The sequence below is a fragment of the Vombatus ursinus genome, unplaced genomic scaffold (assembly GCF_900497805.2).
Source record: "Vombatus ursinus unplaced genomic scaffold, bare-nosed wombat genome assembly UNPS02014773.1, whole genome shotgun sequence".
NCBI lineage: Eukaryota > Metazoa > Chordata > Mammalia > Diprotodontia > Vombatidae > Vombatus > Vombatus ursinus.
In genome coordinates, this window is record NW_020954551.1 from 14,026,668 (window position 1) to 14,052,216 (window position 25,549).

General features: G+C 38.8%; 1 protein-coding gene and 1 pseudogene across 1 annotated transcript in view; both read right to left on the reverse strand.

Annotated features, from left to right (window-relative positions):
* Positions 1–25,549, reverse strand: part of SUCLG2 (succinate-CoA ligase GDP-forming beta subunit) — a 305,674-nt gene that overhangs the window by 259,467 nt on the left and 20,658 nt on the right. The gene's annotated exons all lie outside the window — the stretch shown is intronic.
* On the reverse strand, positions 10,499–10,758 carry LOC114044531 (annotated as a pseudogene).

Sequence of the window (25,549 nt, forward strand, 5' to 3'; positions counted from 1 at the left end):
CTATAGTCTAATTTGTCCTTAAGGAAAATCATTTTTGCAGAGTTTGAAGGAAGGATTGGAGCGGGAAGAGATTTAAGGCAGGGAGATCAATTAGAAATTTACTACAAGAGTCCAGGAAAAAACTAATGATGGCCTAAACTAGGGTGGTGGCCAGGTGAGTAGAGAGAATGGACCAGGTGCAAGAAATGTCATGGAAGTAGAAACATGACTTGTCAACTTACTGGATATGTGGGGTGAAGGAGAATGAGTCAAGGGTAACACTGAATCTGTGAACCTGGGTAACTAGAAAGAGGGAGACATCTTTGACAGAAATAGGGAAAACTGGAGGAGGGTTGGGCTTTAGAGTAAAAACAATGATTTCAGTTTTAGATCTTTTGGTCACAGATAAGTTCCAGACTCACTGAAGCTCAATTTCACAATCTAAGGATAATAATGGCTATATTACCTACACTGTAGTATTCCTGTGAGGCTCAAATGAGGTAATATATTTAAAGTGCTTTGCAAATTTGAAAGCACTATAAAATGAGTTATTTATTTCCACCTTTCCACTCCTTAATATAGGCTTTCAATAATGTACATATATCTGTATGCAATGTTTTGGCTGTATCTCCAAGATTTTGATATGTAGCATTATTCTCATTTTATTTTAAATATTTTACTCTAATTTTGATGATTTCATCTCTTAAAATATACAAAGGCAACTTGCAATGAATAAAAATGCCCAAGAGTAAAAAAAAAGACACTTTACAAGATGAAATACAAATTATATAAAACTACTTGGAAAAATGCTTAAGCTCCTAATGAAAGATCAGTAAATTAAAACAACTCATGCCCATCAAATTTGAAAAAAAAAAGTCTTTAAAATAGCCCAATTCAGTGCTAGTGGACTTGGGGAGACACAAGTGTGCTCATTCATTGCTGGTAGAATTGAAAAGCAGGAGGATCTTTCAGAGTTGGCAAGGACTTCTGAGGGCATCTAGTCAAGCCCATCCCCAACAAAAATCTTTTTTTTTAGATGAGTCTACTCAGTTTCTAGAGCCTTGAAGACCTCCCATTTGAGGTAACCCCCCATTTCCTGTGGTGTCTCATTCCATTTGGGGATAGCTGAAATTGGAAGGAAACTTTTTTTTTTCATGACATCAAATCTTGACTTACTTCTGTGCAACTTGCACTCTCAGCCCTGTTTCCATGTTCTGGGGCCAAACAGAAGGGTCTAAGTCCTCTTCTTCTTGACAGCCATTCAAATATTTTGACATAGCAATACCACAGCAGTAAAGAATCCCAAAATCACAGTCATCAGAACCGAGTTCAAATAAACTCTCTGCTTCTAACCGCACATGTGATCTTAGGAAAGTCATTTCAACTCCCTGGGTCTTCATTTCTTCATCTGCAAAATGGGGGGACTGAATGAGATGGCCCCTGAGGTCTCTTCCTGCTCTGGGCATCTGTCCAAAGACTGTTATAACACCATTACATACAATCGAAAAACACTGAGAGGAACCTAAATGTTCAATTGATTCAGTCAGGGAATAAGCATTTATTTAGCACCTACTATATATCAGACACTAAGGAATGGTTAAATTATAGTATATTAATTTGATGAAATATTGTAATGCAATGAGGAACTACAAGTATGAGTAAATAAATAAATCTGGAAAAATTCTTATGAAATACTATGGTTAAAAAAACCCTCCAGAATCTAAAGAATGAAGTATACTTTAACTGTGAACATATAAAGAAAAATGAATGAGAAAAAAATCCATAATGTATTGTGCTAAGATAAGAGAGGGATAAAAGGTATATTATGATACTTTATCCTTTTCTATTATATATATATATATATTTGTATTGACATTTGATGTTCAGTTTCTAATAAAATACTTATTTAAAAATATTTAAAGGACTTTATGAAATAATTCAAAGAGAAAAATCAGAGCTGGAAGGAAAGAACACCTACCATGGCCACATAAGGGGAAAAGTGAAAGAGCAAATATAAAAACAATAAATCATGATGCAGATTGAGAACAGGAGATCAAAAAACTGCTGCCACTTTGTGTACTGAAATGAACTTAATTAAATGCATTTAATTGAAAGACAAATCTAATCAGTTCTATTGATGTTGTACTAAATAATTCTTAAATAAATGACATATTTTCCCTTCATATCTGGTGAACTCTAGGTATTTCCCTATGGATTAAATCATTCTTCAGACAGCACAATAGAAAAGAAAGCATATTTTGAAATCAGAGGGCCTATCTCTACTGTTTATAGCCTATGTGACCTTAGGCAAGTCACTGGACCTTTTGGGACTCTGTTTTCTCAATTACAAAATGAGGCATTGGACTAGATGACCTTTCTAAGTTCTGACATCCTACGAGCCTCTGATTCTAGACTTGGAAAAACTTAAAAGAGAAACAATACATGAAGATTTCAGAGCCCATGGGGAAGAGTGAAAAGGCATCCAGATAAGAGAAGAACCAGAATAAAAAGAATGTAAAATGAGGGAGGGGACATAGGGAGACCAGAGATGAAAGGATAATGACTAAACAGACAAAACACAACCCCAGAAAAAAAATCAAGGCAAAATATTAGACAGGAAAGAGGAAAAGCTGACATGATCGTGAACTATTTTCTACCACATAAGGATCTATAACAACAACAACAAAAAAGACAGAATCCATAGAATATCTAGAGACAACAGCCAAAGGGGGATAGAGAGAATGCCACTGAGGATTTAGAGGTATAGGGTAGGAAGGATGAAAAGAACACCTACCTCCCAGGGTGGGAAGGATCAAATGAGATCACATTTGTAAAGCATTGAGCATTCTACATGCCTGGCATATAGAAGGTGCTTAATAAATGCTTATTCCTTTCTTTCCTCCTTCCTTCCTCAGAGGCCAACTAGTCCAATGTTCTCATTTAACAGATGAGGAAACTGAAGCCTAGGGAGCAGAAGTCATTTGCTCAAGGTCACAAAGGTAAGCAATATGAGGCAGGATTTCAAAACTAGGACCTCTTATTCCAGAGACAGTGTTCTTTCTATAGTACTGTGCTGTCTCCTTTTCTATGAATGATTACCACGGGAAAGATGGAACATCGATTTAAACCGGAAAGCATCCTGAAAGGACAACCTCCCTCATGTTTTACTTACACAGGTAGTAAAGCACAGGGTCAGGATTTGAACCAAGGTCCTTTGACTCCAAATGGGGAACCTCGCTAACATACCACACCATCTCATGTTAACCAAGGGGGAAGCTACAAGATTCAGCAGACACAGCATTCGACTTGGGAATCAAGAAGATCTGAGTTCAAATCCTTCCTCAAGTACTTACTAGCTGTGTGACCCTGGGGAAATCACTTAACATCCCTCAGCCTCAGGGTTCTCATCTGATAATGGGATAATGACAGAATCTATCTCACAGAGTTGGTGTGAGGATCAAATGAGACAGAATTTGTAAAGAACTTTGCAAATCTTTAAGCAACATACGACTATTAGCTATTGACTGTTAGCTAATATGACTATTACCCTCCAAACATGGTTCCCATAAAAAAGGGAGAATCAAATGCTTGCAAAGAATCAGAAAATGGGACTGAAAGAGGAGGGGAAAAATTGGAGAAGAGTTCTTGTTTGAACAGACCTCTCAGATATGAACATAAGCTCTGGCTGCTCAACATGGAGAGGTTCTTCAACCTCATTTGTGGCTGTGGTGATGACAACTGAATACCAACAAGGAATTAGCTGCAAACTCAGAGGAAAATCTATTTCCCTATCATTGCAGGCTTCTCAGAGAAGGCAGAGAAGGCATCTTCTCAGTGGGCTGTAGCAGTCAAAAGACGTCCCCATTTGTTATGGTTTACTCTTTGGCAGTGTTGTTCCATATACAACCAGGCACAAATCCATCCATCTTGGTCTGGTTACCTACCAAGTGCTTGGCTTCAAAAGAGCAGACCATCTTGGTATGGGTAACTTGAATCTTATCCCAATAATAGGTCTGCCTATTTAAAGGAATCCTATTGAAGAAGCCCCTTTGGCTGTGTCCTGTCGCTCTGCAAAGGTTAATGGGATCTATACATAAAAGCCAAGAAAAAGAGAAAGTCCCTATGCTTAAGGGGCTTATACTCTTTGGAATTATTTTTTTTCAATGATCAAAAATTAATTTTTTTTCCTCTGTCCCATCCCACATCCCACTCCCTATTAAAAGAAGAAGAAGAAAAACCATGAAGGTTGTAATTGACAATGAGTAACATAGGATCTTACCTCATAAGATTATAGATTTGGAACAGGAAGAGATCTCAAAGGAAACCTAACACAATAAGGAAACTAAGGCCCAGGGTACTTAAGTGACTTGTCCAAGGTCACACAAGCAGTAAGAGTCAGAGGCAGGATTGGAACACAGATCCTGAGTTTGGAGTAAGTGTTCTTTCCAATGCACCAGTGTAAACTTGGTGGCTAGCCACTGGCATTTGGTAATAACAGCTAACATTTATATAGGGCTTAAAGGTTTGCAAAGTACTTCACACATTATTTTATGTGATCCTCAAGTGATTTCAATATTATAATTATTTTCTTCATTTTACAGATAAGGAAACAGAGACTGAGAGAGTTTAAATGACTAGTTCATGGTCACAAAGCTAATAGGTGTCTGAGGCAGGATTTGAACTCAGATTTTCCTGACTCCAGGTTTAGTGTTCCACCCGCTGCATCACCTCATTGGGTGGAGGTAAGGGTCGCTAAATATTTCTTAGGATCAGATTCCTTAAATGAAAATTGGGAAAATTCTATCTGTCCTATCTATCTCACAGGACAATTGTGAAGCTCATGTGACATAGCATATGAGAAAACATTTGGAAAATTATCAAGTGCTCTGTAGATAGGTGGGGGACTATGGGTAGAGAACATCAAATACACTACAAACCAAGCCTTCTAGGTCCTTAAGTGTGGCCTTTTGATTGAATACAAATTTTACAGAACAAACATGACCTTCTAGGTCCTTACGTACAGTCTTTTGACTGAATCCAAATTTTACAGAACAAAGGAATTCAGTCCAAAAGTCAAATGTATGAACCTAAAAGACCACATGTGTGGCCTTTAGGCCACAGGTTGCCCAAATTTTGTTGAACTGCTTTGATTCTGTCTATGTTCTAAGATATGGCTCTTTGAGAAGGGAAGAGAAAATGATATTATGAAAATTAAAATTATTTTAAAACAAAATATACCAGATTCTTTAATTAAATAGTTCTATGTTATTTTAAGTTATTATTTGAACACTTCAGCCAATCTCTTTCTTGCACACAATGTTCTCAGTAAGTTTTTAATGATTTCTAAGACCAAAAATACAAATGTTTTTTAAAGCTTTCAGTGCTTTCCGATTATCAGCATCATTATACCTTTTGAGTAGCATGAATAATTTAGAGTTGACTATATTTTCTGACTTTGCTGTAGAGAGGTCATGGGATTTGCAATCAGAGCACCTGGCTTCCAATCCAGACTGCCATTTGCTACACGCATGAATGTGGAGTGGCTGTTTTAACTTTTCTGAACTTCAGTCTCCTCACCTGTAAAATAAGGAAGGCAAACTGGATAACCTCCATGGTTTATGTGTATGATAAATTAGACTGATCCACCTAAGAACTGACATATGGTTCCCCTTTATCATCAATGGCAAGCACTTACAGACATAAGAACATGGCATCATAGATACAGAGCTGGAAGGGAGATCTGAGACTAACTAGGAGCTCAGAGACTAACTAGGATCCAATAAAAAAAAAAATTAGTCAATAAGCATTTATTTCTTAAGTGCTTAGCACATTCTAGACATTGTGGTGGGCACTGAGTACTCAAGTACAAAAAATGAAACAATGCCTCATTCACGGAACCTCCTGCTTTCTCTGGCTTCTTCCCTCAAGTCCCAGCTAAAGTCCTACATTCTAGAAAAGACTTTTGTGATGCCCCCTTAATGCCAGTGTCTGCCCTCTTGCGATTAGATCTGATTTATCCTGCCTGTACCTCATTTGTACATAGTTTGCCTCTTGTCTCCCTCTTTAGATTGTGAGCTCCTTAAGGGGAGGGGGACCTGGCTTTTGCTTTCTTTCTATGCCCAGGATGTAGCACAGTGTCTGGCACATAATACATGCTTATTAACTGGCTGGCCAATTGACAGAGTAAGTAAGAATTGGGGCAGGAACTGAACCCAGATCTTTTGATTACAGAATCAAAGTGCTCCACTGCATGGCATACAATCTGCAGGAGGGGCTATGCCAACAGAACAGATAAGACAGAACCCAAGACTTTGGGTGCCTTAGGTCTCCATTTGAACCATCTGATCTCAGGGGCCATAAATACTGTTTACTGTTGTCAAGTCCTTATGTAAGCGAGCAACCAAATAGAGAAGTATGCCAGGGAATGACTGGCAGGATACATTCTATTTACATATCCAGAAATGACTCACAGTGAGACCCACTCCCCACACCCCTGTGCTATGTAAAGTGATTCTCCAAGGACATGGGAAAAAAACTCCTCAGAGCTTTTGCCTAGAACACAAAAACATAATCAATCAGTTTGGTGCAGTGGATAGAGCACCGGGCTTGGAATTAGGAAGACTCATCTTGAGTTTAAATCCAGCTTCAGACACTTACTAGCTGTGTGACCCTGAGCAAGTCACCTAACTCTGTTTGCTTCAGTTTTCTCATCTATAAAATAAGCTGGAGAAGGAAATGGCAAACCACTCCAGTATCTTTACCAAGTAATCCTCAAAATGGGGTCACAAAGAATCAGAAACGGTTGAACAACAATAATCCAAAGTGTTTCTAATTTTACTCAGATTTAGAGTATACTATGTTATTGTTGTTCAGTTATTCAGTCTTGTCTAACTCTGTGACCACATCAGCATACCAGGCTCTTCTATCCCCCACTGTCTCTCAAAGTCTGACCAAGATCATGCTCATTGCTTCTATGACACTATCTATCCATCTTGTCCTCTGCCATCCTCTTTTCCTTTTGCCTTTAATCTTTGCCAACATCAGGATCTTTTTTCAACTAGTCTCCTCCTTACGTGGCCAATGTAGATGTATTGTAAACCAGCTAAACCAGCCTGAGCCCCCCATCACCTGAAAAAATGCCAAAAACCTGGATTGGCCAATCAAAAGAAAGACATTTTTTGTCCACTCTGAGTTAACCTACCATAATGCTTGGCATGCTCTCTGAGTGAATCCAAAATGCTCTTTTCTGTGTCAGCAACCACAAGAATGGATGAAGCAGACCAGGAATATTCTTCTATTATGACTGATAAGGACTTGGTGCCTTGAACCGGACACTATCTCACTATCTTCATTAACTGGCACTTTCCTTATCTTGATGTTTTATGAACACTATCCTGTTATGACATTCCTGTTTTATGACATGGCTGGCAGATAGGGAAACTATAAATTTGGCTGACACAGGCATCCTGAGTCAGGAAGGGAGGGAGAAGGAAACACTCCCTCGCTCTAAGGATATAAAGTCTCCCTGTACTAGCCTTTCTTTGAGCTCATTTTCCCAATGAACTCCCGTGCATATCTACATGCATGTTTGCCCGCTTGAGAGAAATAAACATGCACATGCAGCCTAATTTTGTTTGACTTTCTTAGAATAAACTCTATAAGGTTGACAGTATGTATGTGTGTGTGTGTGTGTGTGTGTGTGTGTGTGTGCGTGCACGCATGCATATGCTATACTATATAATACAGGCTATACTACAGATTCAAACTATTTACCCCAATGGAGACAGTATTGGACCTGTAGTCAGAAAGATATGAGTTCAGATCTTGCCAGACTTACCAGTCATGTGACCTCAAGCAAGTTACTTAACCTTTTAGCCTCAGTTTCCCCATCTATAGAATGGGGATAGCTCTGAACACGTGATTGTTATGCACATCTAATGAGATAATGTAGGTAAATTGCTTTGTAAACTATAAAATACTATATTAACATTAGCTATTATCTATTATTTAGGTGGCTGATACAGGTAAAGTAACTTGCCCAGGGTCACACAAGCTAATAAGTATCTGAGGGCAGATTTGAATTTAGGTCTTCCTAACTCAAGGCCTCATGCTCTATTCACCGCACCACCACATTCAGTGGCCTGGGGCCATTTTGCCAGCTTGCTCTAGCAAACCACAATCTCTAGACATACTACTGCACTCCTGGGCCTCAGGCCTTCATCAACACAGCCAATGGCAAGTGAAATGCTGCATCTGGAGGCAACTAAAATTAAGCTTTCAGGTGCACAAAAGTTAAAGCCTGGCAGACTCCTTTTTCATGGTTAACTCTTTTCTTACTGCCCTGGGAAATAAGAAGAACCTTCATCCCTTCCTTCTGGGAATGAGTGTTCGCCTGTTCCTTGCTGCTGTCAGCTAAAGAATGTGCTCTGAAGAAACATCATTTACCCTGGAAAAATGGGCGACAGTCAGAATCAAGAAGCCCAAGTCATGGGGAAATAAGCGTGCTCTCACTCTGACTTTATTATTTTGTCTATTTCGAATGAAAACACTGTCAGGTAAGAAATCCTCACAGGATATATAATTCAGTGGGGATAAATGTGATCTCAAAATAACTGAGAAACTTCACTGACATAGGATTTTCCAAACAAAGAACATGCAATGTCGTACTCAGTCAGCTCCCCAGCTCTTAACAGATCCCTGCTATGCTGCAGGTTTCTACTGCCGAGATGAATGCTTTAAATGAGCCCCTGAATTCTGGATTATTTGCCTTTGTCTTTTTATGCTAAGACAAAGACTGCTGTTTATATTACCTAGTCTTTCTGTTTTTAAGGAAAATGAAGCTAATAGGAAGTTTTTAAGGAAAATGCAGGGGGTGCTAATTCCATTCAAAAAACATGCATTAAGCATCTCCTGTGTGCCATGAACTATGATGCTAAGTGCTGGGGTCCCAGAGACCAAAACAAAAACAATCTTCACCACCAGGAAGCTAATACTGTACTAGACAATGAAAGAAAGGGAAAATGTGATATGGTCAAAATAAATACAAATTATATGCAAAGGGGTCACTTGTGTGACCTTGGACCAGACATTTTCCTCACTGAGCCTGAACTTCCTCGCCTGTAAAATGAGGTGGCTGGAGTTCCTGGCTTCTAAAGGTGCTTCTGGCTAGAAAACCTCTGCTCCTATGACCTCTAACTAGCTGTGTGACCCTGGGCAAGTCTCCAACCTGGCCGGGTCGAATTTTCCTCATCTGTAAATGAGGAAGTTGGACCAGATTGCCTTAAGGCCCTTTCTAGGTCTAGATCTTTGATCCTTTGACCCAAATACGAAGTATTTTAAAGATGGAAAAAAATGGAAAAACAAATCAGAAAACAAAAGACAAACCTTATTTTGAATATATTAACTGAACTATCCCCAAAAAGTATCTAAAAGTAAATCATAAAACCATCATCAGTCAAAATGGCTTATTGACAAATACTTCCTGTCAAGATTTCATTGAGAAAGGAAAACTACAGAATTTGAAAACTATGGCTCAGAAAAGAGTTTATGCAAAAGATTTTTGGTGACATGAGTTCAGCAAGAATTTATTATGTAGCCACTCTGAGCCAGGCACAAGAGGTGCAGAGACAAAAATAAAGCAGTCCTTGCCCGCAAGGCCCTTACATTTTTTTGGGGGGGGGGGGAGTGAAGGACGACAACATGTACAGACAATGTGTAACAATTTAACAGAAATTAAATGTAACAAATGTACAAAGTAAGTAGAAAATATTTTTGGAAGGCAACACTAACAATTAGGTGCACCAGGAAAGATCCTGTATAGAAGGTGACACTGGATCTGAGTCCTAAAGACACCTGGGGATTCCTAGAGATAGTTGGGAGGCATGAAAACATTTTCGATAGGATGGGATCTGGGGAAGGGGTTATCCTATGCAAAGGCATGAAAGTGGCAGATGAACTTTTGTGCTAGGGTATGGTGATGTGGTGATAGGCAATTCATTAGGCAATGCAGGGATCTTTCTATACAATGATAAGTGGTCTCAAAATCTATGTCAAGCAACTGCGAACTCCAAGCACATAGTGACATCTCCCACGAATTGTCCAAATGAACATTTTTGAATAGGCATACTGGTAAATACCTGTAATATCCAAGTACCAGAGAAGCTGAGGCTGGCAGATCTCCTGGAGCCTGGGAGTTCTGAGCTTCAATGGGTTAAGACTAGACTAGGCACTCACACTAAGCTTAGCATCAATGTGGTATGTTGCCAGGAGCAAGGGGTACACAATGTTGCTTAAGGTGGGGCCAACCTACCTCCCTCCCTACCTACAGTGGAAATCAAGCAAGTCAAAGCTTCCATGCCAATCAGTATTGGGATCTGACCATAAGTACCCTCTGTACTTTCAGCTGGGCAACCTAGGGAGACCTAGTTTTTTTGTTTTTTGGGTTTTTTTAAAGTATGCTCTTTTTTTTTTTAAGACAAGGACATTTATTTGGGGGGAAGGGGAGGAACAGATAGAGGATTCACAGATTCTTCAACCATGGAGAGATGGACCTTGGGGATCCTGAGAATGGCTGGGGATGTCAGGCATGTTGCCATCATCTTGAACAGGAACAGGGTAGTTGTAAGGGGTATTAGCTCGGTTGATCATGGCTGTGTAGTTGGTATAGGAGCTTGAGGGAAGAAGTACCAGCAAAGCCATTGTGACGATGGAGAAGGACACAGTCAGTATGGGCTCCTTGACTCACACCTCCTTCAGGAAGCGGCCCAGTGTGCCCGCCATGCTCGATGCTTTCCTAAGTGTACTCTTGTTGTTCAGTTGTTTCAGTAATGTCAGAGTTTGTGACCCCGTCTGGGGTTTTCTCGGCAAAGATACTGGAGTGGTTTGCCTTTTCCTTCTCCAAACATGAACGTGGAAAGGACATAAACTTAATTGTCTCAACATTTGGAAAAGGTTGTTTCAACGGCTGTGTATGTGTGTGTGTGTGTGTCTGTGTTGTGTTTGAGAGAGACAGACAGAGACACAGAGAGAGACATACAGAAAGAGACAGAAAGAGATAGAGACAGAGAGAATAAGAGAAACAGAGAGACAGAGACAGAGAGACAGGGAGACAGGGAGAGAGAGACAGAAATCCTATCCCCAAATGTTTGCTATCCTCAACTTTGTATTATCTACAATCCAATAGATATATCCTCTATGTCTTCAACCAAGTCGTTGATAAAAACTATGAAGCAGCATGAGGACAGATCCATAGGTCTTATCACTGGAGATCACCTCCAAGCAATCAGTCAATCAATATGACATTGTCATTCCACCAAAACTGCTCCTTCCAAAATTACCAATGATTATCTTTCCCCTTAACCCCATCACCTCCTCTATCTTCCCTATTACTGTAGAGGGCAACATCATCCTCCCAATTCTTTAGGCTTAGAACATAGGAGTCATCTCAATTCCTCATTATCTTTCCCCCTCCATATCTAGGCTGTTGCCAAAACTCATCAATTTTACCATTGCAAAAACAAATCTCTCAAACGTGTCTTCTCCTCTCCTCAGACACTGCTGGTGGGTCATGACCACCTGATTCAAGTCTCTCCCCACTCCAATCCATCCTCCAGTCACCAAAGTGATTTTCCTAAAGCTCAGGTCTCCTATGCAATACCTCTACTCTCTCCAGCATCATATACAAGATCCTCTGTTCGGAATTCAAAGCCCTTTATAACCCAGGTCCCCTCTGACCTTTCCAGTTTTCTTACATTTTAATCCCCACTAAGCATTGGCTTCTTGACTGTTCTATGAACAATACACATGATCTTTCTGCTCCAGACATTTTCTCTGTTTGTCCCCCATGCTTGGAATGCTATCTCTCCTCATCTCTGCTACCTGGCTTCCCTGGCTTTCTTTAAGTCCCAGCTAAAATCTCATCTTATCCAGGAAGCCTTTCCCAATCCCTCTTGATTCTAGCTTTCCCTTCATTAATTATTTCCTATGTATCTGGTCTATAGCTTATTTGTATATATTTGCTAGTTGTTTGCCCATTAGATTGTGAACTCCTCGAGGGCAGGGAGTGTCCCTTGCCTCTTTTTGCATCCTCAGCTCTTAGCACTTAGGTTATCTTCTCTGGAGAGCCAAGAGGGCTTAAAAATACAGCACTTCAAAAAAAGCCTTTGGAAGAAAGATTGAGTAATATGCTTCGCAACAACACCACATATTCATTAATTACCTATCAGTAAATTCAACAAAGAGAATCAAGGAATCTTAGAGCTAAAAGAGACCTAATGGCCATTTATTCTAACCCATAGATGACCCCAAATTCCCTCTACTACAGCCTGAATGAGTAGCCACTCAGCCCCCTCCTTTTTAAAGAACTCAAATGAGAGAAAACCCAATCAGAATCTTCTCAGGCAGCCTGATCTGACCAGGGCAGAATGCAATAGGCTGCCAAGCCTCTTGATGAACCCAAAGATTACATTAGCTGTTTTTGTTTTCCCTCTCTTAGTATCCTCAGGACTTAACACAATGCTAAGTACTTGGCAGGTACTTAAATGCTAGTAGATTTTAAACCACATTTCTCCATTTTTACTATAAGGATAAATTGCAGCCTAGTCCTTTGCTAAAATCTATGTAAACTGTGTAGGAAACTGGGCTTGGCCCTGGGGAAATATAAAGTTTAAATGAGGAGTATCACCTACCTTCATGGAATTTACAGGCTAGCAAGGGGATAGGAACCATGTGCAAATGACTAGAATACAAAGGAATACAAAATAAGGTCAAACAAATCATCAAGCAACACCAAGGTGAGGCTGCCTTACCAAACCAAGCTCTGTGCCAAGTGGTAGAGGAAGACAAAAGATCGTTAGACAGTAACCAAGCATTTATTAAGTACCTACCATGTGCCAGGCACTAAGATAGGCACAGGGTGGATAGAGAAAGGCAAAAGCAGTCACAATCCTCAGGAGCTTAAATTAGAAAGGTGGAAACAATATGCAAACAACTGATATTACTCTCATAGTCACAGAATCTCTTCAGTTAGAAAAGACCTTACTATACCAAGTGCTCCAACTCATATCTGAATGAGAGGCCTATGCTCTGGGGCCAAAATGAATGTCTTATACCTCCACCAAGCTGGCCCTTTTTCCATTGTTGAGTTTATTCTAGGGTCTCCATTTTGGGGACAGGCCTGGTTAAGCATGCTTCTTCCTCCACCCACCCAAATACTGCCTTCCCTCACCCTCACCCATGTTTCTGACTCTGGACTTAGCTACCAGGGCTTAGCCACCTTTCCAACTCGGAATTTCCTTTAGTGCCTAGGGTCTTCTCACCCTGGACCATGTCTCAGCCAAGGCCTCCCTCATATTTTCAGGATTAGAATCTAAATTGCTAGAGAGCTGTATCCCCACTGGGCCAGGGATTTAGTAAGTGCTTAATAAATTCTGATTATCAGTTGGCTGCTGGCTTCTTTAATACGATAGCCCTTCAAATACCTGAAACAGTTATCATGTTCCCCCTAAATCATCTCCAGGCTGGACACTCCCAATTCCTGTTACTACCAGTAGTAATCACTACCACTAGTAATTACTACCACCACCACCACCACTACTACTACTACTACCACCACTACGACCACCACTACCACCACCAATAATAATTAATTGTTATAGCATTTATTACTAATAATAAATTTGTAAAAATAGTAGGAATTAGTAGTAGTGGTAGAGGGGGCAGCTAGGTGGAACAGTGGGTACAGCACCAGGCCTGGAGTCAGGAAGACCTGAGTTCAAATCCTCTTAGATATTTACAAACTGTGTGACCCTGGGCAAATCACTTAACCTCTATTTCCTCATTGTAAAATGGGATAATAATAGCACCTACCTTGAGGGATTGTTGTGAGGATCAGATTAGACAACAGTTGTAAAGTGCTTAGCACAGTGCCTGGCACATAGTAAGAACTATATCAATGTTAGCTAGTGGGAGTGGTAGTACTAAAAGTTGTCACCATAGTCATAGTAGCAGTAGCAGCTGTTGTCACCATCGTCATGATAGTAAGGACAGTTACACTGAAAACAATGATGAAGATGTCTGCACACTAAAAAAGCTCACAAATGAGTCGGGAAGGTAAGACATATACCTAAATAAGTAAAACATAAAGCATTATATTATTAATGTCATAGAGGGTGGTATGCAGAGTGAGTAACCACTAAGTTCAATTCAATAAGTGAATAAAGGAATGAACAAAGTAAAAAAATGACATGAGTCACTAAAACCAGCAGGTGGTGTGGACCCTTTGGGAAAATAACACTGATCTAAGTAGGGTAAGGGCTATGGCTAGGGAGTATTCAGAAGTAAAGGTGATACCAGATTACCAAGAACTGTTTCCAAATCAGGCAACAAAGAGTTTCCACCAGGGCCTTTGGATGTGATGGCCCCTGGGGAAGTCCCATGGGCAGCTCTTTAATGGGAAGTAATCACAAAAGCAGGGAGGCTGCCCTAGGTGATCTGCTGGTACAACCCACTGGTTTTACTTGATAAAGAAACAGAGGTCCAGGTGGGAAGATGACTGGAGGCACCCAAAGTCAGGCCCACAGTTGCAGTGCCAGAACCAGGATGCCATTCAGCTGCCCTGGCTCACCCATGAAGGGCTTTTTCTCCTCTACCTTCAGGGTGGGTTAGATGGAAGTCAAATAAAATTCTCTAAGTGACCCAGTAAGCTTTTCTCTTCAATACTGAATTTCAACTAGGACCTGCTCTCAATCAGGATTTTTCCACAACAGACGAATAAACGTCTTGAAATAAATGAACTTCTGGAGTCAATAAATGAGTTCAGTTTGCCAGCACTGTCAACATCCAGTGGTTACTGGGGCTGTCCTGAATCAGTGGGAATTGACTATGTGTTAAAGAGGCATGCAGAACCCCAAGAAGAGTCAAAAGTTATATTAAGAAGCGAGAAGGGGAGAAGTGATAAAAAGGAAGAGAGGAGTGGGGGAGGAGAGAGGAGACAAGGAGAGGGAAGAAAGGGAGAGGGAGGGAGAAGAGACAGAGAGAGAGAGAGAGAGAGAAAAGACAGAGAGCAGAGAGGAGGAGGGGGAGGGAAAGGGGAGGAGTAAGGGAGAAACTTCCATCACTTTTGTCAATAAAGTAGCCTTATAATGTCACCCTCAGGAGGGAAAACAATGACAAGAGCTATGATTTCTGTCCATGAGCTCTGGTGGGGGTAAAGCTCCAGAATGTATCTTTACAAGAGAAAAAATAAGAGTCCAGGATCAGGGGTTATGGATTATTTTCCAAGATAGGAACCTTCAAAAAAAGGAAGAAAAAAAAACCTCATGCCAAAAGATCCCAGTTTGTGGATTTAATTCAAAGAAAGTGCAGAGCTGCAACTAAGTCCCTGTACAGAGATGAAATGGGAAAGTTCATCATGATCAGAATGAAAGATCGACCTCAGGATAGACTATTCAAAGTCAAAAGAATTAAGATTCACAAAGACTCTGCCACCTACTTTTATCCTCAGTTCAGCAGAAATTTGGCATTAAAAAAAAATAAAAAAACAAAAAGAACAAGGAACTGTAAGCCATTTTGTAGTAAGGACAAATACCCAGAGGAGACTAATTCCCTCCTGCAATATACCCTGCAGAAGAAAAAAGTAGGAGAAAAAAGTGCCACCTTGGTAAACATTAACATAATTTCAACAGCAGCTAAAACAAACCTCTTCAGCATTCTAAAACTCCAGATCAGCTTATTTTCTAGATGTGTCTCTGCTCAAGAGTTGTACCTACTGTTGAGCAATTAGGGTTCATCCCCTGGTGCTGACATTTCCAGGTTTCTGCCAGTCCTTTCCTCTTTCAATATCTAAAAACCGCTGTTGCTAGTACCTGGGCAACAAGAATAATGATTTAAAACAGGATGTTACCCACTGGCACACTGGGGGCTCCAATCCGGGTAAGCTCTTCCCCAGCTTTCCAACCACCTACTGCCCTATCCTCCCAACGCCCACTCCAAAAGCTTAGAAGGTGCACTTTGAGCTACGTGTCCTAGATGGACAGATTGTCACATTAGGGCTCTGATTGTGTTTCAGTATGAAGTAGCCATTGCCCAGGAAATATGATGTTGACACATCTGGGAAATGTCTTCAGTTTTACCAACAGCCCCCAAAATAACAGGAGGGTGTGGGAGGGGGGGGATGCCTGGAAACTCACTCATTCAAATGCTATTGATTAAGAATTCAGGATACTTGGATAATTCAAATATAGGCTGAACTTGAGCACAGTCTATGGGTGGGGGTGGAAGGTAGGAAATAATCCACGACCCAAAGGAGTAAAATAGACAACATTTAAGGAAAAGGGTAGCCTACTTTAAAAGACTTGATTTTCAGCATCCCAGCAGCAAACATTTCCAAAACACAATCTGCTTATTACATATGGGTATAAGTATTTGATTCTTATGTATTCCTTAAAGTCTATTGGCACAATCTCTACTGGGAAACCCTTTAGGAATATGTGTGTGTGTGTGTGTGTGTGTGCATGTGTGTGTTTGCACATTCATGGTAAAAAAAATGAGGACTATTTCTAAAGAAATACATTTTCTAATTCAAACTGGACTTTCCACCAATTATTCCAAATTAGGAAGGTTTTCACTGCTCTCGGACTCAGGCATAACAGAGCTGCCAGGTCTTTGATCTTCCAGCCTTCTTCTATTATTTAATAGTCATTCCCAGTGGGTACCAAGCAAAATCATCCCAGCTCCCCAACCTCATCCTTCTACATCTGCAGATCTGTAGCTTCTCTCCAAAGAAAGAACACAAAGCCTTTCCCTTGATTAAAGATGCAGTGAAGAAAATAGGATTGTAAAGCTAATACGTGAAAGGTAGGAGCCTATTTTGATCTAAGTATCATAGGATTTTCTCCTGCTGGAGGGGACCTTAAAGATCATCCCTTCCAGCTCTACTGCTTTATAGGTGAGAAAATCAAGTCCTGGAGAAGTGGAATTAGGCTTGCTTAAAGCCTGGCACTCATTCAGCAAGCAGCCCTAGTAGACCCCGGAGCGCACGTGTTGTCTTGGCTGCATGGATAGGCCGCGTTATTTCATTTGAACACAAGAGAAATCAACTACAGGCTAGAACAGAGATGGTCAAAGCAAGGCCAATGGTCTGGGGTTTTAACAAGGTTCCCTGGAAGGGACCTGGCCTCTTGAAAAAGTAACGTAAGTAAGAAATCAATCTAATATAATGTAAATGTAAAGTAAGTATGATGTAAATAAGAAGGAAAAATAAGAAAAAAATTCCTGGCACAAATTAGTTATTTGAATATATTTACTAATTTTGTTGTTGTTCAGTCATTTTTCAATCATATCTGACTCTTCATGACCCCATTTGGGGTTTTCTTGGCAAAGACACAAGAGTGGTTGACCATTTTTTTCTCTAGTTCATTTCACAGATGAGGAAACCGAGGCAAACAGGGTTAAATGACTTACCCAAAGTCACATATAAATTCTTACTATTGTTATCATTATTAATATTATTGTAGAGTAGGGATTTTTTTTTCAGATACTGGTTAGGCTAGATAGCACTTGATCAGGTCCTTTCTAACTCCACAGTTCAGTGATTCTTTCTATCACTTTTGTGGAGGGCTACAATAAGGTATGTTTTATTTGAATCATAGTAGCATTATAGCTTTAGAGACCTGATTGGCCCTGGAGGTCATGTGGTCCAACCACTTCATTTTAATAGTGGCAAGAACTGAGTTCCAGAAAAAAAGTGACTTGTCTAAAGTCACACCAGTAGCAAGTGATAAAACTTAATATTTCCAGATATATTCAAAACTAATGAGATTCACTGCTTAACATTATTCTTTTCATTGCTTCTTTGTAGATTCTATTTTGTATGCCCTAAATACACCAATCACACATTTCCTCTGACCTGTCACTTTGGCCTGCAGAAGAAATAATATTCCAGTGTCAAGAGTAAGTGGTCCTTACTGTGTACATTTGTGAAAATCTCCCCATGACTTTCTGAATATTCTTTGTGCAGACAGTAATTACAGACTTGGTTATTTTAAAGCCAGTTTGTGGTTAGGATGATAGTTTGTTTCTGCTTACTGATGAAACCTTGTTGCTTCATAAAATTATTTCTTTTGGGAAAATTGTCCAGATAAATATATATTTTTTCCTTTCAATATATGAATTATAAAATACAGCATCATTAACCCTACCATGGAGCATGAGGATCACAGGTTTGGAGATAGAAGGAACCTGAGATATCATGTAGTATAAGTTCCTTATTTTAGAGATAGGGCAACTGAGTCCCAGAAAAGTAAAGACACCCACACTCGCTCAGGAGTATAACACAGATTTTTGTTTTTGTAAAAACATATAGGAATTCATGGAATAATAAATTTAAAAGGGAAACCCTTTAGGGATTTTCTAGTCACTGAATTACAGACACTCGAAGCAGTAAGGACCATCAGAGATCAGCTCCTAGCCCAGTCTATCACTTCTTGCCTAGATAATTTCAACAACTTATTAATTGGTTTCAATATTTGCAATCTCTACTTTCTCTAATCCACCCTCCATGTAGCTACCAAATTTATATTTCTAAAACACAGGCCTGACTATCATACTCCCCTACTCAAAAATCTGTGAGTCACTATTACATCTAGGATAAAATCCAAATTTCTCAACCTGACACTGACAGCCCACCATAACCCAACTCCCACCAGCCTCCCCAGGTATTTCATATTACTCTGCTCCATTTGCTCTACATTCCAGCCAAACTGATCCACAAATTGGTTTTCTAAATTTGCCATTCCCCCCCCCCATGCCTTTGTCCCTCAAGCCCATAATATATTGTTTCCTCTCCACTGCCACCTCAGGCAAGAAACTGTCCCTGATCCCCTTGGTTAAGGCTCATCTCTCTCCTGAAATTACTTTGAACTTACTTATTCGTGGGAATATTATACTCTCACCCTAGAATGTAAGTTTCTTGAAGAAGGGGCTGTTACATTTTTGTCTTTGTATTCTTAGCCCAGCACAGATCCTGGCATATACTAGGCACTAAATTAATGCTTACAGAACTCAATTGAACTCAGAAGGAAAATTTACATCACAGACAAGAGTCAACCTCAAGTCCTAATTTTTTTCTATTCTTTCCCTTCCCCCAAAAACCTCTGCTGATCTTTTCTTCCAAAGCATCGAGCTTTTTCTTCTATGTTTTCATTCCAGTTTCTCTAGCCAAAAGGGGAAAAAAACCCCACCAAGACAGGTTTTTCATCAATATGTCTTGCCCATAGAATCTAAATTCCAGGCAAACTAAATAAAATGAAAATCAAGCTTCAAAATTAATCCAGGCAAAGAGAATTTACAGAGTATGAATCTACAGCCTCGAGGTCACATGTGGCCTTCTAGGTCCTTGGGTGTAGCCTTTTGACTGAGTCCAAATTTTACAGAACAAAGTCTTTTATTAAGAGGATTTGTTCTGTGAAGTTTGGATTTAGTCAAAGGGCCACACTTGAGGACCTAGAGGGCCATATGTGGTCTTAAGGCCACAGGTTCCCCACCCTGAACTAGCTAGCCAATGTTCTCCTCCCTCCAGGAAACTTTTCATGAAAAAGTTGTCACCTTCTTTAAAAAGTACACTGAGATGATTTAGAGTTCTCAAAGGTAAGATGAGTTACTACAACAAAATTGTAGAGATTGGAATGAAGGCAGGTTCTGTTTGAGTTACAATGTCACATCCAGGCTACAGCATTTCAATTGCAGCCCAACTTAGACCTGATAAATGTCAACACATATGTGTATATGCATAAATACATACTATCTCTATGTATGTACATATACATATACATATACTCTCAGAAATGTTTCTATGTAATACATAATAAATACATTTTATATATTTGACATATTTTATTATTCAGCAGTTTCAGTCGTATCCAACTCTTCATGACCCCATTTGGGGTTATGATACTAGAGTGGTTTGTATTTCCTTCTCCAGGTCATTTTACAGATAAGTAAACTGAGGCAAATAGGGTTAATAAGCTTGTTAATTGTAAAATGTGTGCCTCCTAGGTTTAAATCTATGATTCTTCTTGATATACTCACATTTATATATATATATATACATATATATATAAATGAAATGCAATATGTAATACATTTACTATATATACATGATGCGTATATTAATGCCTATGTATATGTAAAAACATGCAATGTAATGCATTTTACTGTATACACATGTAAATCTACCTATGTACATATACATATAATAATTTAAAAATATAATACATGCCTTCTATGCATAGATACACACATGTTTACACATGCAGATATTCCAAAGACCTTTAAGCAGTTTCAAGCTTTCTGGCTAAAATGAATGGACATTTATGATGCATTTTGTTTTTTGACCAAACCTGTGATTTCATAGTATAACAAACTCTCAATGAAGAAACTGTCTCTACTGAAGGTACTGAAAACTACTTTGTGATTTACACTCTTGTTGGAGTCGCCTGGGGGTACCAAAGAGGTCAAGAGAATTCTTCTGAATCATAGAGTCAGTATGTATGCATCAGGGGTGGGACTTGAAGCTAGATAAGACTAAATCTTGAGGCTAGTTTTCTGTATATACTCTATGTATATATATTTCTGTATATACTTTATGTGTATACATATACCTAGTATGTGGGTATGTATATATAAATACACATACACATACATACACACATACATACTCTACATATACATATATACATATATGTCCCTCATACATGTGCACACACATGCCCTTGCACAAGCATACACACTCTATTTTCTATTTAACATGTACTTTAGAACCTGATCAATAAATAAATGATCAAAAAATAAATTCTGAGATCTAATAAGAAACACCAAGAAAATTAAATTCAAATGATGATTGTTTGAAGCTTTCTGCCTTAATCCCTGGGTTTTTTTGTGTCTTTTGCCACAACTTACTAAAGCCCATAAGAAGAAAGCAACAAAATACAAGGATATATGGAATCGTTTCCCAATTTGTGTGTTACAAAGCTCTCCATCATATGCCAAGGGAGGCTTGGAATTTTCATTCTCCTTTGCCAATCTCTGATGAAAAGAATGAATGGGAAATGAATACTGCATGTAGGGGATATTTCAGCAAATCACACATGAGATCCTTTTTAGCTGAAAGGATGTTAAAGATTGTCTAGTCCACACATATCTTCTTCCCATTTTACAGATGAGGAAATTAAGGCACAGAGAGCTAAAGCAACTAGTCCAAGGTCACCCAGATAGCATGTAGCCTGCTTTGGAAAACAGGGCCTGAGAATTCAAATGCATATAGTGCTCTTTCCATCTTAGCCTGTTTCCTATAATTTTTATCATAAAATATTTATTTTAATTACAAACTTCAGAATATTATACTAGGCAGTTTTAAAACTCATGTCTTTGCACTCCAAGTTCAATGCCCATTGCACTACGCCATCATCTGCGCCTTCTCTAAGACACAGAGGAATAGACCCCAACACCTTCTGCCTGGTCAGTCACTAGGACTAACAACTTAAGCAAATGCCAATACTGCAAAAAATCAAGTCAGCCAGTTTAGCCAGGAGGAAAATGCCAGAGTTCCTCCCTGACTGTTCTTATCCCTTAGGCCTACACTGAAAACAGACCATGCCCACTATTTTTTATAAAAGATCTTTCCAGAACCAGACTAGATAACTTCTAAGGTGCCTTCCAGTCTTAAATCTATGATTCCAGAACACCAGAGCCCCCAAAAGTCCATTAGATTGTGAGCTCCTTGAGGACAGGGATTATCTTTTTCCTGTTTTTGTATCTTCAGTGCTTAGCACTGTGCCTGGCACATAGTAGGCACTTAATTGATATTGACTAATTAAAATGACTTGCTCAAGGTCACACTGTCCTAAAGGACAGAATTGGGATTCAAACCCACATAGTTTGACTTTAAACCAGGGCTCCTTCCATTTCACCACATTGTCCTAACTCTAAGATAGATGAAGTACTTACTGGTAAAATGTGTTCATCAAATATTCATTGTATCAATATTCATAAACATCATAGTACACTGCCATTGTTTTTGGTTTTTAATAGAAAAGTCATTTGGTGAGAGGGGAAATCTCTAAAATACAGGAAAAGCCAATAAACTTTTGCATGTTAATATCCAAAACCAAGCACTAGCCAAAATCTATCTGGTTACAATATTCTTGGATTCCCTCACAAGTTTACTTCATTTTGCTCATGCCCTGTAACCTATGAAATGAAGCAATCTTTACAATTAGGAATTACAGGAAAGAAAATAAATGTTCTGTAATGATTGTAATGAAAGAGAGAGTGAGAGAGCAAGAGAGAGACAGAGACAGAGAAAGAGAGAGACAGAGAGAGAGAGAGACAGAGAGAGAGAGAAAGAGAGAGAAAGAGCGAGGGAGGGAGAGAAAGAGAGAGAGCCAGACAGAGACAGAGACAGAGACAGAGAGAAATCGTGCAACACATATCAATAAAGTAATCCAACATCCTGGGAATGGTTGATGCACTCAATATATTTATCTGGAAATACTAATGTTAAAGCTTTATGGGAAGAATTGGGGGGGGATTACTTTTTAACAAACATGTCTTAAGTACAAAAATGCAACTACTGTAAGACTTTTAAACATTTTTTTAATCTGATATGTTGTATGTCATACTTGAAAATCCATTTCATATTAATTTTTGATGATGTCAATATGGGCTATCTGGTCATGGTAAGGGACTTTCAGAATTTCATTGTGGACCCTAAAAAAATCTTAGACCCATATTAGTGTATATACACACATATACATTAACATATTGTATATAGTTTGAGATATGGTACTGTTAGATCCCATTCATTATTATTTTCCCCATTGATTCTCTTGATATACTTGGCCATTGTTCCTCCAGATGAATTTTGTTATTATTTTTTCTAGCTCTATAGAGTAATAGTTTGATTAATATGGCAATACTAATGGTATAAAATAAGTAAATTAATTTAGACAGTATTGTCATTTTTATTGTATTGGTTCAGCCTACCCATGAGCAATTACTATTTCTCCAATTATTTGGCTCTATCTTATTTGTGTAAAGAGTATTTTGTAATTATGTTCATAGAGTTCCTGTGCATGTTTTATCAGATAGACTCTAAAGTATTTTACATTATCTGTAGTTACTTTAAATGAAATTTCTTTTTCTATCTCACCCTACTAAATTCTGTTGGTAATACACAGAAATGTTGATAATTTGTCTAAGTTTATTTTACAGTCCTGCAACTTTACTGAAGTTGTTAATTGTTTCAATTTTTTTTGTTGTTGATTTCTAGGGTTCTCTAAGTAAAATAGCTTGCCATCTGCAAAAAAAAAAAGTCATAATGCTATTTCCTCTTTGTTTATTGCCTCTATTTCTTTTTCTTGTGTTATTGTCATAGCTAGAATTTCTAACACTATTCTGTACTGAATAGTAATGGTGACAATAAACATTCTTGCTTTACCCCTGATCTTAATGGACAGGCCTCTAGTTTATCTGAATTACAGACAATGCTAGCTCTTGGTTTTAGATAGATGCTATTTATCATTTTTAAAGGAAAGTTCCATTTATTCCTACGATTTAATAGGTTCCCAAAGTGGGCAATACTTCCACCTGGGGGGCTCTGGAATGATGCAGGGGGGCAGTAGTGGCCTCCAGTGATGCAAATTTTTTTTTAAAAAAACTTATTAAAGGGTTAAAGAAAGCAGATGGAGGGGGTGGGTGTTAGCACTAAGTAAATTTTTTTTAAAGGGGGTGGTAGGCCAAATAAGTTTGGGAACCTCTGAAAAATGTTCTTTTTAACAATAATGTATTTTCTCTTTTATCAAAAGCTTTTCTACATATATTGCCATAATTATATTTTTGTTGATTTTATTATTAATATGGTCAGTTATGTTAATATTTTTCCTAATATTGAGCTAGGCCTTCATTCTTGGTATAAATTCATCCTGGTCACAGTGTATAATATTTGCGATATATTCCTATAGTCTCCCTGTGATTATTTTATTTAAAAATTTTGCATCAATATTAACTGGAATATTGGTCTATAGTTTTCTTTCTTTGTTTTGACTCTCCCTGATTTAGGTATCAAGACCATATTTGCATCATGTGAGAGAAATTTTTATTTTCTATTACATTAATAATCAATTATTAAATTGAGATCCAACCTTTTCTTTTTTTATTTCATCATACAGGGACCAGCCCTTGTAGGTCAGTCAGCCAGTCTCTGAAGGGCATGATTGATAGAGAGATTGCCCTAAGCCTCAGGGTCCATGTTCCTACATCTTGGGCAGGACGCCACCCAACTAGAAGACCTTACTTCTGTTTTGAGTATAAATAGAATCTTAACTAGCTAAATTTCTGCCTAAACAATGAACTCATGCCCTGGTACCCCTCCACTGGAGTTAAGGGTGATTGAGTTCAGAAAGGAGAAAACCAACCAGAGTGGTGTGCATGAAGATGGATTCCCCTGTCCAGACTGCTGGAGGTGGCCGAGTCTCATGTTCAAGCCCTGTTCTCAGCAGGAGGAGCTGAAGACCTTTATCCCACCTCATCATTTAAATATCCAACAATCAGTGTTGATTTCTTTTGTCAGAGGCACTCCTTTAAAACAATACATTTAAGGCATTCAATGTCTTCATTAAGAATCTTTGGTTACCACTACCAATTTATTGATTATTAGCTAGCTTAATTAATAAATTGATTATTAACTACCTAGAAACTCTGTCTCTTATTTTTTTTTAATTTGTCTCACATAGAAGAAATCTGGTAAGTGCCCTTCTTTTCCTATTTTTTTTCAAACAATCACATAGTATTGGAATTAAGTTTTCATTAAATGTTTGATAGAATTTGCTTGTAAATCCATCTAGTCCTTCCCACCCCCTTTCAGGAGTTCAATTATGGTTTGTCCAATTTGTATTCAACATTTCTATCCCCATGACAGAAATATACTTTAGCAGTTTTTGAAGCCCAATTCTGCACATGAATTTGATATTATCTAGTGGATAACTAGAGGGATATCTAGAGGTTGTCTAGAGGAATATCTAATAGGTTTTTGGAATGGATTGCTTCTTTGTCCACCTATTCACCTCTTCCAGATATGATTGGCTCACAGGAAGTCACACTGGTTTTGTAAGATCACAATAAGCTGCCCCTTTACTGGAAGTCTTCAAGAAAAGGGTGCATGACCACTAGCCATCAGTTATGTGGCAGAGGAAATTATTTTTTCAGGCAAAGGTTGAACTAAACAACCTTCTAATCGTGAGATTCTGTGATTGAATACATGCTGTATCCAACCTAATAGAATGTAACCCCCTACACTAAAGGCAGGGAAGAGAGCCAATGTTCAGAGATGAGAGATGAAGCACAGTGTGTAAAAAATAGTGAGTAGGCAGTTAATGCATTGAAGTAGAGTGGTGGAAGCCAGAAGTGCAAGAGATTGAGAAGAGAATGTGTTCAGAGGAAGTAGAAGGATCTGCTGCGAGGATGCTTTATGAAAAGAGTTGAGCTGGTACCTGCCAGCTGGGAGATTCAGTTTCTG